The sequence below is a fragment of the Lissotriton helveticus genome, chromosome 5_1, assembly GCF_964261635.1.
Source record: "Lissotriton helveticus chromosome 5_1, aLisHel1.1, whole genome shotgun sequence".
Taxonomy (NCBI): Eukaryota; Metazoa; Chordata; class Amphibia; order Caudata; family Salamandridae; genus Lissotriton; species Lissotriton helveticus.
Genome location: NC_136065.1, coordinates 2,056,730,410 through 2,056,744,764, shown reverse-complemented (window position 1 = coordinate 2,056,744,764; position 14,355 = coordinate 2,056,730,410). Strand labels below are relative to the sequence as shown.

The following is a 14,355-nucleotide window of genomic DNA, read 5'->3' as shown; positions in this document are numbered from 1 at the left end:
TTGGTATCCTACAATGCTGCTCCGAATAACGGCGTGGGGCGCCCCGGGGGGGGAGGCGGCGTGAACGGGCCTCTCCAGGTGGAGTCTCGTCTGTTGTAGTGGGGCGCCCCTTTACCGTTTCAGTTGCCATTCCGTCCGCTTTTGGTCCACTGTGTCAAAAGCCGCAATTCAGCTTAGTTGCGCCCACTCTTGCAGTGCAGCGATAGGCGGCTGCCACAGGACTCTCAAAATGGCGGCAGGCTCTTTTGTTTTTGGGCCTAGTCCACTGAAATGGCCCTGGGACACCTTGGAAATCGGACGCTTGTCTGCTAGGTCTTGGACCCCATTCTCGAAAGCGTCCCCTCCGCCTTGAGGATTCAACAAAAGTTTTGGGGTCCCCCGACTCCTGCAGGCTTCTGGTGGGGAGCGGCTGCCATGATTGCTCGCGGAATGACCACGACGGAGCCACGAGATGGTGGTGCTTTCATGGTGACGCCAGCTTCAGTGTGAAACATCCAGAAACAAGGTGGGGCTTTCATCGTTTGGGAAAAAAAAAAGTTTTCATCCAATGAAAAGTGTTATTTTTAGGTCATATGATCAAGCCTTCCATCATTAGGAAACCAAAAGTAAAATGAACCAATGAAAAGTTTTATAAACAAGTCACATGACCTGTTATGCGGCATAGGGTATAAAATGCAGAGAAAATACGTTGGCACGTGAGGCTTTAGTGATAAATATCACTGACATGCAAAGTGGGGCCCAAGATGGTCGCTATCTCCTACTAGCGGTTCCAAACTGGTGTTAGCAACAGCTAGGTAATACAGAGATAATTTTATCTCCGCGAAGCGGAGCACTGTTACAGATATATATCTTTTTTTGAACGTTAATTTCTCAAAATCCACTGAAGCACATATATTGAGACCTAGCAAAGGCACATCGAGCTACCAGTCCCTACAATTTTGCCAAGTTTCGTGCAAATCCATTCAGCCGTTCGATTATTATTATTATTTTTTTTTTGCCCCGCGGGGCCCTTTTAAAACCTCCACATCAAACCTAGGGGGTCAGGGAGGATCTACTATGCCCCCTTATGGTCATTTGCTCCTTCGCTTTGGCCTCCTCTTGTCTCTCGATCCTACCGAGAGACAAGATGGCGGCCGCTACGGACTGTTTGGAATGTTTACAGACGCCGGAGAACCAATCAGCTTCGCAAAGCTCCGTTACGCGAAAAGTACGCGAAGCGGAGCGCTGTTACAGATATATATCTTTTTTTGAACGTTAATTTCTCAAAATCCACTGGAGCACATATATTGAGACCAAGCAAAGGCACATCGGGCTACCAGTCCCTACAATTTTGCCAAGTTTCGTGCAAATCCATTCAGCCGTTCGATTATTATGATTTTTTTTTTTTTTGCCCCGCGGGGCCCTTTTAAAACCTCCACATCAAACCTAGAGGGTCAGGGAGGATCTACTATGCCCCCTTATGGTCATTTGCCCCTTCGCTTTGGCCTCCTCTTGTCTCTCGATCCTACCGAGAGACAAGATGGCGGCCGCTACGGACTGTTTGGAATGTTTACAGACGCCGGAGAACCAATCAGCTTCGCTTCACAAAGCTCCGTAACGCGTAAAGTCCGCGAACCGGAGCGCTGCCTGGTCCGCTGTTACAGATATATATCTTTTTTTGAACGTTAATTTCTCAAAATCCACTGGAGCACATATATTGAGACCTAGCAAAGGCACATCTGGCTACCAGTCCCTACAATTTTGCCAAGTTTCGTGCAAATCCATTCAGCCGTTCGGGCTAAAAGTGAGGCCAACCGCTCTATGGAAAACTCAATGTTAAAAACACGTTTTGGGACCCCCCTTTTTTCTCGGCCCCCCTTGACGAACCCCCCCAAATTTTCAGGGGCTGCTCAGAAACAAAATGTTCCATTTTCCTGAAAATTTCAGCCATATATATATATATATATATATATATATATATATATATATATATATATATATATATATTCACGCTCCAAGGTTGTCCACCATGTGAGTAGCACGCGAGCAGCAGCTTTATTTATGTGTAGGTGAGGACGGGGATCCGCTTGTAGACGCCGCTCCGTAATGGATCTGCCCGACGCGTTTCGAAGCTCCATCTGCTTCTCTTCAGGGGCTTTAACGGAAGCGGTGTGCGCACCCGCTACACTTCTCCAATTATATAACTCGCCCGTCGATGGGAGGCTCCAGTGAGACTTCTGGGAAGTGTAGTACGGAAAGCACACAATCAAGTCCTGTATGGACTCCACAAGTGGGCCCGTCCTCGATTCCATGTACGGCTGCTACTTCACTGCCGTGACCCCCACGTTAACGGGGTGGTGCATACTCTGCGGCTGGACTGCCGCATATAGATTCACGCTCCAAGGTTGTCCACCATGTGAGTAGCAGCTTTATTTATGTGTAGGTGAGGACGGGGATCCGCTTGTAGACGCCGCTCCGTAATGGATCTGCCCGACGCGTTTCGAAGCTCCATCTGCTTCTCTTCAGGGGCTTTAACGGAAGCGGTGTGCGCACCCGCTACACTTCTCCAATTATATAACTCGCCCGTCGATGGGAGGCTCCAGTCCCCGTCCTCACCTACACATAAATAAAGCTGCTGCTCGCGTGCTACTCACATGGTGGACAACCTTGGAGCGTGAATCTATATCCAGCCGCAGAGTATGCACCACCCCGTTAACGTGGGGGTCACGGCAGTGAAGTAGCAGCCGTACATGGAATCGAGGACGGGCCCACTTGTGGAGTCCATACAGGACTTGATTGTGTGCTTTCCGTACTACACTTCCCAGAAGTCTCACTGGAGCCTCCCATCGACGGGCGAGTTATATAATTGGAGAAGTGTAGCGGGTGCGCATACCGCTTCCGTTAAAGCCCCTGAAGAGAAGCAGATGGAGCTTCGAAACGCGTCGGGCAGATCCATTACGGAGCGGCGTCTACAAGCGGATCCCCGTCCTCACCTACACATAAATAAAGCTGCTGCTCGCGTGCTACTCACATGGTGGACAACCTTGGAGCGTGAATCTATATGCGGCAGTCCAGCCGCAGAGTATGCACCACACCGTTAACGTGGGGGTCACGGCAGTGAAGTAGCAGCCGTACATGGAATCGAGGACGGGCCCACTTGTGGAGTCCATACAGGACTTGATTGTGTGCTTTCCGTACTACACTTCCCAGAAGTCTCACTGGAGCCTCCCATCGACGGGCGAGTTATATAATTGGAGAAGTGTAGCGGGTGCGCACACCGCTTCCGTTAAAGCCCCTGAAGAGAAGCAGATGGAGCTTCGAAACGCGTCGGGCAGATCCATTACGGAGCGGCGTCTACAAGCGGATCCCCGTCCTCACCTACACATAAATAAAGCTGCTGCTCGCGTGCTACTCACATGGTGGACAACCTTGGAGCGTGAATCTATATGCGGCAGTCCAGCCGCAGAGTATGCACCACACCGTTAACGTGGGGGTCACGGCAGTGAAGTAGCAGCCGTACATGGAATCGAGGACGGGCCCACTTGTGGAGTCCATACAGGACTTGATTGTGTGCTTTCCGTACTACACTTCCCAGAAGTCTCACTGGAGCCTCCCATCGACGGGCGAGTTATATAATTGGAGAAGTGTAGCGGGTGCGCACACCGCTTCCGTTAAAGCCCCTGAAGAGAAGCAGATGGAGCTTCGAAACGCGTCGGGCAGATCCATTACGGAGCGGCGTCTACAAGCGGATCCCCGTCCTCACCTACACATAAACAAAGCTGCTGCTCGCGTGATACTCACATGGTGGACAACCTTGGAGCGTGAATCTATATGCGGCAGTCCAGCCGCAGAGTATGCACCACCCCGTTAACGTGGGGGTCACGGCAGTGAAGTAGCAGCCGTACATGGAATCGAGGACGGGCCCACTTGTGGAGTCCATGCAGGACTTGATTGTGTGCTTTCCGTACTACACTTCCCAGAAGTCTCACTGGAGCCTCCCATCGACGGGCGAGTTATATAATTGGAGAAGTGTAGCGGGTGCGCACACCGCTTCCGTTAAAGCCCCTGAAGAGAAGCAGATGGAGCTTCGAAACGCGTCGGGCAGATCCATTACGGAGCGGCGTCTACAAGCGGATCCCCGTCCTCACCTACACATAAATAAAGCTGCTGCTCGCGTGCTACTCACATGGTGGACAACCTTGGAGCGTGAATCTATATGCGGCAGTCCAGCCGCAGAGTATGCACCACCCCGTTAACGTGGGGGTCACGGCAGTGAAGTAGCAGCGGTACATGGAATCGAGGACGGGCCCACTTGTGGAGTCCATACAGGACTTGATTGTGTGCTTTCCGTACTACACTTCCCAGAAGTCTCACTGGAGCCTCCCATCGACGGGCGAGTTATATAATTGGAGAAGTGTAGCGGGTGCGCACACCGCTTCCGTTAAAGCCCCTGAAGAGAAGCAGATGGAGCTTCGAAACGCGTCGGGCAGATCCATTACGGAGCGGCGTCTACAAGCGGATCCCCGTCCTCACCTACACATAAATAAAGCTGCTGCTCGCGTGCTACTCACATGGTGGACAACCTTGGAGCGTGAATCTATATGCGGCAGTCCAGCCGCAGAGTATGCACCACCCCGTTAACGTGGGGGTCACGGCAGTGAAGTAGCAGCCGTACATGGAATCGAGGACGGGCCCACTTGTGGAGTCCATACAGGACTTGATTGTGTGCTTTCCGTACTACACTTCCCAGAAGTCTCACTGGAGCCTCCCATCGACGGGCGAGTTATATAATTGGAGAAGTGTAGCGGGTGCGCACACCGCTTCCGTTAAAGCCCCTGAAGAGAAGCAGATGGAGCTTCGAAACGCGTCGGGCAGATCCATTACGGAGCGGCGTCTACAAGCGGATCCCCGTCCTCACCTACACATAAATAAAGCTGCTACTCGCGTGCTACTCACATGGTGGACAACCTTGGAGCGTGAATCTATATGCGGCAGTCCAGCCACAGAGTATGCACCACCCCGTTAACGTGGGGGTCACGGCAGTGAAGTAGTGTAGTGTAGTTCCTATCTTCCCAATAGGCTCTGCGCATTGGAATAATACCTACAGCAGTAAAGGCCTAGACCAGACGTTAACTAGGTCTACTACTGTCGATACTAGACTTAAGTTTTGGGTTTGCCAGCGTAGCTCAGAGTTCGCTAGAAACTTTCTCGAATGTTCAAGGAGGAATTAACTTCCCTGATTAGACAAGAAGGGATTTAGTTTCTGACAACCATAGAACATGACAACTTTGCTCTCCCCTAATCAAGAGTCAATCTCGAGAGTCGTGTGAACAAAAGGCAAATTATTTTACTCAGTCAGTACGTGCATTCTTAGTCTCATCAGAATGTAGAGAAAAGGAAGAGACGGGCGTGTTCAATAAAAAGGTGTTATTTATTGATCAGTCTCTTTTCTCGTACAAGAGAAATGGATCGATATTATTGCAATACTTATAGTTAAGTAAAGTGCATACATTAAAAGCAATAGTATAAAGTAATACTGTAAAAACATTGATATGGTTTCTAAGCCATAAGATGTTTAAAATGAATAAGATATATTTACATACACATATACATTTGACTAAACGTCCTCAACTGGTGTTTCTAAATACGCCTACCCCGTGTACCTGACCTAAGTCTAATGCGTGGGCGGGAATAGAAAGTTACAGTTTAAGTTAAGTTTGTTTTTGCCAAGTGAATAACTAAAGAATTCTCTGCGAGGGGTTATTCAGTTCCGTACCTGGAAGTTAGGATGAATGAGGAATGGTATCTCTCTCTCTGGTCTCGATATTCCAGGCTGCCTGCGAGGGCTGCCCAGAAACGCCGGTGCTGGATTCTCGGCAGGAGAAAGCAGCGCGTCTCTCAGCGCGTCAGAAAGGCGGGGCTGCTGCCAGCGGGGTCTGCTCTGCTCTCGGCTTCGGCAAGTATGGCTGCTCCGTCTCGTCACCACGCGTGTGTTTTGCATAGGGCAAGATCGGTAATATTTATGCCTTTAAGGTGCCGAGATTGACGTAAGGATGGACATAGATACGTCAATAAAGATGTCATACGACTTGCTCGTTAGTACATTCTTTACTAAAGTTCTCTGTGAAATCAAAACAATGGCCGCAGGGTTTTGCCCAGGTTGTCATAGGTTTGATTTGTTATGAGAACTCCGTATGCCTTATCAGGGGCTGGAGGAATATCGCTTGTCTAATTAGATCGCAAGCGTTATGACCTAATCAGATAACACGTTCCTGTGCCGTAGTGTGACTGCGTCAGATAACGGTATCTACATCATGGGGGTTTTCTGCCTCATGGGCTGACTACTAGTTAACTTGTTGGTTTGTTTAACTAGAATAGGGTCAGGAATAGGGGGATCGATTCAGAACCGATAGGAATACATGACAGTAGCAGCCGTACATGGAATCGAGGACGGGCCCACTTGTGGAGTCCATACAGGACTTGATTGTGTGCTTTCCGTACTACACTTCCCAGAAGTCTCACTGGAGCCTCCCATCGACGGGCGAGTTATATAATTGGAGAAGTGTAGCGGGTGCGCACACCGCTTCCGTTAAAGCCCCTGAAGAGAAGCAGATGGAGCTTCGAAACGCGTCGGGCAGATCCATTACGGAGCGGCGTCTACAAGCGGATCCCCGTCCTCACCTACACATAAATAAAGCTGCTGCTCGCGTGCTACTCACATGGTGGACAACCTTGGAGCGTGAATATATATATATATATATATATATATATATATATATATATATATATATATATATATATATATATATATATATATATATATATATATATATATATATATATCCAAAGGACAACTTTGCAAGTTGAGGAAAGTAAGAGCCACACCGATCCAGGTACGATAAAGTAGATTTATTTCAGCACAAAAAACAGACGCGTTTTGCGCAAACAAGCTCTTGGTCACATGACCACGGTCCCGAGTCACGTCCATGAGCGCTTTTTGATTCATGAAAATAAACAGCAGACTCTGGATTTACAACATCATCCAGAGGCTACGTGGGTTTGATAATAAATTAAAGAAAATTGTAAATAAGTGCTCACTGAGCAGGCATAATAAATGGCTTTCTCTTTATGTTTATTACATTATTGAAGAGATATGTGACCTCAAAATACACATTTAGGCAAATGCTGCTACATGCATTTTGCAGAGTAATGGGTATAGTGCCCTCTGTGTCAAAACAAATAGGTCAATGTATAAGCTCGCTATCACTGGGGAACAGCTAGACAAATAAACGTATAAAATCTGGGACAGGTCACATCACATCCTAATTCAATGTTCAGAGTAGGTGTGAATACAGGTGATCAGAGAATAAAGGATCTATCAATTAAGGGGTTAATAATACTTGAATATACTTCCTCTGACACAAGTGAAAAAAAGAAGAGCGAGAACACGAATTCGAGTCATTCAAAATAAAAGTCATGGAGAGTGCGGTTGTGAGAACAAACACCCAGCTCCGTGCTCATAGCTTCTCTCAGTGGTTTGTGACTCATTCATTCCTTCCAACATGGTCAATCTAAGAGGAGGAAAACAGAAATAACAAGAATTAATATCGAGCAGTTAAACACAAAACATGCTATTTTTCATTGCTAAAAGCATTGGAGTAAATAACCCTAGACCTGTTATACACCTCTGAAACAATTATCAAGCCTGGTACACTAAGCTGTAAAGAAGTTAGGTATCAGTAAAGAGAAGGTCATAAAGAACCAACCACACTGTTAAAATAAAAAAGGGGGTTACAAACTTTTTCAAAGAACAAATCGGAACCGGAGTTCCTATCAGGTAGCAGGAGGCAGTTAGATTTATGTAATCGGAGATGTACATAAATTTCTTCATCAATATTCATCCCTATAGGGGCGACACTACCGGCTTGTAGAATTAATCTGGATTTTGATCTACGCAGGGCCAAAGTTCTGTTACCCCCTCTGGGGTTCTTGGGGATTGAGTCAAGTGCAAAGTACTTGGCTTGCGTCCAGTCACTGTTATGGTGTGTGTTGAAATGTCTGGCTGTGCTGTATGAGAAGTCTCCATTGGTGATTGCGCACCAGTGCTCCAGTATTCGCTTTTTGACAGGGAAGGTAGTGGACCCTATGTACCACTTGTCACATGGACAAGTGATAACATATACCACATATTCTGTGTTACACTGGATGTTATTGCGAATGCACCACTTTCTATTTGTTCTTTGTAGTACCACCTCCCTCATGTTGACACTGTGACTACACGCTTTACATTTCCCACATTTGTGGAACCCTCCTCTCGCTGTAAGCCAAGATTGTTTCTTGTTCTCCAAATGACTTCTTACGATTTGATCTTTTATAATTTCCCTTTTCTGTAAGTTATCGCTGGATGTGGGCCTAACTTGGTTTTCAGTATTTTGTCTTGCAACAGCATGTCCCATCTTTTCCTGACAATCTGGCTAAACTGTGGAGATTGGGCATTGTAGGTGGTTATGAGTCTGATGGTGGAATCAGATTTGTTGTGGCGGTTTTTGGGTCCTTTATAGAGTGCCTCACTTCTTTTTATAGTGTGTACTTTCTCTTCTCCTTTCTTGAGCATATTGGTGTGATACCCTCTAGCCTTAAATCTTCTGTGCATTTCAGTTTTGTTTTTTTCAAACGTGCTGCAATTTCTTATAGCACAAAGAAATTCGCTAAAAGGGATAGCCCACCTAAAGCTGGGTGGGTGGCAACTTGAAGCGTGAAGCAGTGAGTTGCCAGCGGTTTTCTTCCTGAACACCTCTGTCTCTAGTTTGTTGTTACCACTATGACCTTAACCCCTTCCATGCTGATGACGGCCCCCGGCCGTCATGCACTACGGTGGGCTTGTGCTGATGACGGCTGGGAGCCGTCATGAACCCGCCCACTCATTAAAAGCGCCGCACAGGCGCAGAATCGCGGCCGCGCCCAAGGGGTTAATGTCCAAAACGTCAACACTCTCCTGACTATATTGCATGGTGAATCTAAGGTTTAGACTATTCTGGTTGAGTGCTTCGAAAAAGTTCAGAAGGTCTCTCTCATCGCCCTCCCAGACCAAGAAGACGTCGTCAATGTACCGTAGCAAAATATTGACCCTGGTGGTCCAGTGTTCCAGGGGATCACTCCTGAGCACCTGCTCCTCCCACCAGCCTACCAGGAGATTGGCGTAGCTGGGGGCAAAGCAGGTGCCCATAGAAGCACCCTGGATCTGTTTGTACAACACCCCATTGAATAAAAAAACATTTTCCACATTTTCAATCATCTGTAACAACATTTGTGAATGAGCTTCAAGATGTACGCTTCTAGACTAAGAAAATACTCACATGCTCTGAGTCCGTCGATATGCCTAATACTGGTATAAGGACTCTCGACGTCTAAACAAACCAACCAAAAATGTTTTCCCAGGTGATATTTTCAATTTTTTGCAAAAATCTTTGGTATCTTTAATATGTGATGTCAGGTCCTTCACATAGTCTGCTAAAAAGGGATCCACGTAACGTGAAACATTCTCCAGCAGACTTTTCTTGGAAGACACTATGGGCTTGCCTGGGGGCTGAAGGGGATCCTTATGTACCTTCGGTAGAAGGTAAAAGGTGGGAATGGTGGGGTTTCATTAGTCAGGAATTTAGTTTCATCCCAAGTTTTTTATCAACCCATCCCTTCAGGTACTCAAACACTCTGGCTTGTAAGTTGGTTATATAGGTATGATCCACTCTAGCATAGCATGTGGTATTCGATAACTGTCTCGTAGCCTCCTGTATGTTTTTTTCTTGTCCCAGAGCACGATATTCCCGCCCTTGTCAGATGGTTTGATAACGATAGTATCGTCATTTTGTAAGTTCCTGAGAGCTTCTCTCAGTTCAGGCGTGAGATTCTGTCTCCCTATTGGTTTATTCAAAAGTTGTAACAAATCATGGTTAACAAGCTCATGAAAGACATCGATATTGTCTCTCGGGAGCTGTGTTCTGTATTTAGATTTGGCTCTAAAAGGTGTGGTCACTGTGGTCACATGGTCGGAATTCCCTAATGTACTCACTGTGGTCACTGGGTCAGATTCTAGTGCTTGCGCTGTGGTAGATTGGGTTACATCATGCATCGTAAAAGTCTGAGTCATATCATGGGGTTCTTCATTACCAAGGCTCTCAAGTGTCCTAAGGAGCTCTATCTCGGTCAGGGATGGACTATTATTATTGCCCTGTGGCTGACGATCTTGCAATCTGTTATTATGTATTTTAAATAATTTAAGCTTGCGCACAAATAAATACATATCTATTCGCGTTTGTGTATATTCAATGGGTGCATCAGGGCAGAAAGTCAGTCCAAGTTTGAGTACTCGTTCTGCGTTTATGGATAAAGATCTATTTGACAGGTTCATTACCGATACTTCCTGTGTTTGTTCATCCATTATTTGCCCTTCTGTGTCTGGTTTTTGTTTCCCACTCCAGTACTGTCGATTTTTGATCCGCCACTCTTGCCGTTTTTTGGCTTTGTGCTTCCTCCTCGGCCTTGATATCTTGTTCTCCCGCGTATAGACTGTTCCTTTGCCTCCATCATGAGGCGCATCTCCTCGGAAAAAAGCGTTACATCGGTGGGACATGTGGCGTTGCTGTCAATTGAGCTCACTTCTGAACTTAGGCTTGTCCCAGATTCCCATCTGTCTTTATCTGCTGCGCCCAATGCTCTATCTTTTACCAGGGATGTACGAAACTTGTCAAATTTTTGAGCAAAAGTTATGATTCTTCCAGATTTATAGTCTCTTTCATCCCTCTCAAACTTACGTTGTTTTCTAGCAATGATGTCTTTTTCAAAATTTCCAATTCGGTCATTTACTGCTGTCAATATCTTTTTTACTTCAGTCTGGTTCGAGTCTTTTGCTAAATCATCCAAGATTCTTTGTATTTCCTCCACCAACTCCTTGTGTTCTTCCCAAGCATTTTTGATAAGTATCTGCAGCATTGTCTTTGAGCATGCGCTTGTGTTGTCCAGCCATGCTTTCAGCACCTCTGGCTTTGGTTTGTTGAGGGTGGGTACAATGAAGATCCGAAGCCCCCTGCGTATGCGGTCCACCTCCAAGTAATTCTGGAGGGATGTTTGCTTCCCACCAGCGGCTAAGTTCTTTTTTACGCAATCTTTCCAGTGCATTCCCTTTTTGTTTTAATGATGATTGTGTTACAGTCATAGTTACATCTGATTCATTCTCTCCGCCTCTGTCGTGTGATGGTTTCTTAAAAATCAATTATGCTGAGGCCTCCCGCCCCTTAAGAAACTCCATTGCCCACAATGCTGTGCGATCTTCCGGCCGTCTCCATACCGGATCGCGCTTACGAACAGTGTTCTAGCGTGCTCTGGCAGCTATTCACCCCTGTAGTCGTCTCGCTCACCTTCCACGGCATCCGCTGGTGTAGATCGAGATACTAAGGAAACTTCTCGGGTGACACTTCCGTGCTGCCGGCGGGCAGAGATTACTGACTCACGAGTCAGGTAACAGGAAATGGCGCGATTCTCTTCTCTTCCCTTCCGATCCGGCTGGGGCTCGTTCGATGAGCGGGTGCCGCCGCTCTGAATCTCCAAAGGACAACTTTGCAAGTTGAGGAAAGTAGGAGCCACACCGATCCAGGTACGATAAAGTAGATTTATTTCAGGGCAAAAAACAGACGCGTTTCGAGCACACAAGCTCTTGGTCACATCACCACGGTCCCGAGTCACCTGCATAAGTGCTTTTTGATTAATGAAAATAAATAGCAGACTTTGGATTTACAACATCACCCAGAGGCTAGGTGGGTTTGATAATAAATTAAAGAAAATTGTAAATCAGTGCTCACTGAGCAGGCTTAATAAATGGCTTTATCTGTATGTTTACTACATTATTGAAGAGATATGCGACCTCAAAATACACATTTAGGCGAATGCTGTTACATGCATTTTGCAGAGTAATTATATATATATATATATATATATATATATATATATATATATATATATATATATATATATATATATATTTTTTTTCAATCTCTTCCCCCCCCCCAAGACCCTTCAGTCGGTTAACAGCACCACACAGGCAGACAGTACTGCGCTTTCTATGTGAACACTACCCTGCTTCGGAATCACCGGGCACCCTGGTCCAGTCGGGACATGCCACACCAGTCCTCACAGACAACGCAACATTGCTACCAGAGCAAAGACCACAGATGTCAGCCTCTTAACGTTGAATGTTAGAGGACTCCATACACCAAGTAAACGCTTCGCTGTTTACACCTACACCAAACGTCAGAGCGCACAGATCGCTCTCTTGCAAGAGACACACTTAACTACACGGGAAATAGATAAACTACAGGCCAGATGGCGCGGGATTTTATGTGCCACGGCATATTCTGCCTATGCACGAGGGGCACTGATATGGGTCAGACCGGGAACCACATTTCAGGAACTCCGGAGAACGGTGGACATATGCCCCAAACACCGAACAAGAATGGTTTTGGGACCACCTGACAGGAGTCCTAGCCCAATTCACATATGTACCATGGATATTGGGGGGTGACTATAACTGCATATTGAACCTCACCCTAGACCAATACCACACCCAACCCGCACACTCTCCCGTCCACAAGCAAACGGAACGTTACTAAACATGGGTCACACATTGGGCACTTACAGATGCATGGAGAGCTCGCCATCCGCAAACCAGTCTACACTCATTCCACTCCATCCAATACAATCTACGGGTAAGACTAGGTAGATTTCTTTGCACAGCGTCCGTAGTCCCTAAAATTCAGCAAGCGGATTACCAAGGCCGGGTCCTCTCCGATTATGACGCCCATATACTAAGACTACAATGGAGACCCCCCTCTCCCCCGCCAGTAACCACCTGGAGATTACCACAGGATTGACTGACGGACCAGGTTTTCAAACATGAACAGGGGCAAAGCATACAAGAATACTTCTCTAATAATGCAGGAACTGCGACATCCAAATTAATAGAGTGGGATGCATTCAATGTAGTAGCCCAGGGAGAGTATATAGAACAAATAGTGGGGATAAAGAGGACACTGGATTGAACACTAACACAAGCTGAAACAAAGCTAGCAACCCTAACAAAAAAGGAAGATGCGAGCAGGGCAACTATAGCTCAGGTGGCGGAAGCGAAAACAGTCCATGCAGCCGCTGCCTCAGACCTGCGCAGATACAACTTTAAGGCTTACGCAACTAGTGTACACAAGGAGAGGGATAAAACAGAAACACTACTAGCCTGGCTAGCTAGACAGAATGCTGAAGTAAAACCATTACGGAAGTGCTTGATCCCACTGGTATTCTAGTGCTCCCAAGCAGAAATATTACAGTTGTTCCAACATTACTACAATGAGGTATACAGAAATCCAGTGCAGACCGGGCAGGGAGCAGTAGACCAATTCCTTGACCCACAGACAGTGCCACAAATTGTAGCTGCAGAGAAAACCGCACTAGACATGGAGATCCAATCTAAGGACATTACCCAAGCAATCCACGCCCTGGCACATAACCAAGCACCAGGGTTGGATGGTTTCCCCCTGGAATATTATGCAACCTTCTCCCCCTTGCTGGTCCCCCGCCTCGTGGAGGTGTTTGCAGATGCACTAGAAAAAGGTGAGCTCCCGGGATCCCTTAGGGAATCAGTCTTAGATACATTCCCAAAACCAAACCGAGACCCACAACAGCTGGCCCCATATCAACTGACTGTAAGATATTAGGGAAGACATTTGCGGACCGTTACACGCAAATAGGCCACTAGTCCACCCAGACCAATGTGGATTTGTCCCAGGGAGAAACACTTTCAAAATTTACGCTGACTATTCCATGTTAAGGATCATGCGAGCGCTGCGTTTCCCAGGGCACCCTGTCTCAATTTAGACCTCCAGGAGGCTTTCGATACTCTTAAATGGCCATACCTGTTTATGGTCCTACAACAGATAAGGACAGGCCCGACTCCCATAGCATACACACGCCTCTTGTACACTAAACGTACCATGCACATACACATGGGACGATACATATCATCCTCATTTAGGCTGGAGAGAGGCACGAGACAGGGGTGCCCACAGTCGCCCCTGCTATTCGCCCTAGCGGTAGAGCCCCTAGCAATACAATTACGACAGGAGGGGGAAAATTGGGGCATCCCCATAGCAGGTATCACACATAGAGTCTCCATGTATGCTGATGACCTTTTAATATATGTGCGGGACATCACCGCAGACTTGACAACACTTGAAGAATTAGCAGAGGCATCCGGGCTCAGAGTGAATTGGGACAAGTCCACGGTTTATCCACTACACCCAAACCTTGGACGTTTGGATAGGGGAGCAGAGC

General features: G+C 46.8%; 2 long non-coding RNA genes across 3 annotated transcripts in view; one reads left to right on the top strand and one right to left on the bottom strand.

The window, feature by feature from the left end:
- Nucleotides 1-14,355, top strand: part of LOC144756285 (uncharacterized) — a 217,150-nt gene that overhangs the window by 89,489 nt on the left and 113,306 nt on the right. The gene's annotated exons all lie outside the window — the stretch shown is intronic.
- LOC144756284 (uncharacterized) overlaps nucleotides 6,933-14,355 on the bottom strand; it is a 540,171-nt gene continuing 532,748 nt past the window's right edge. For both annotated transcript variants that reach the window (XR_013595113.1, XR_013595111.1), the window contains one exon: nucleotides 6,933-7,550. This is a non-coding gene — a long non-coding RNA (uncharacterized LOC144756284). The remainder of the gene's footprint in view (nucleotides 7,551-14,355) is intronic.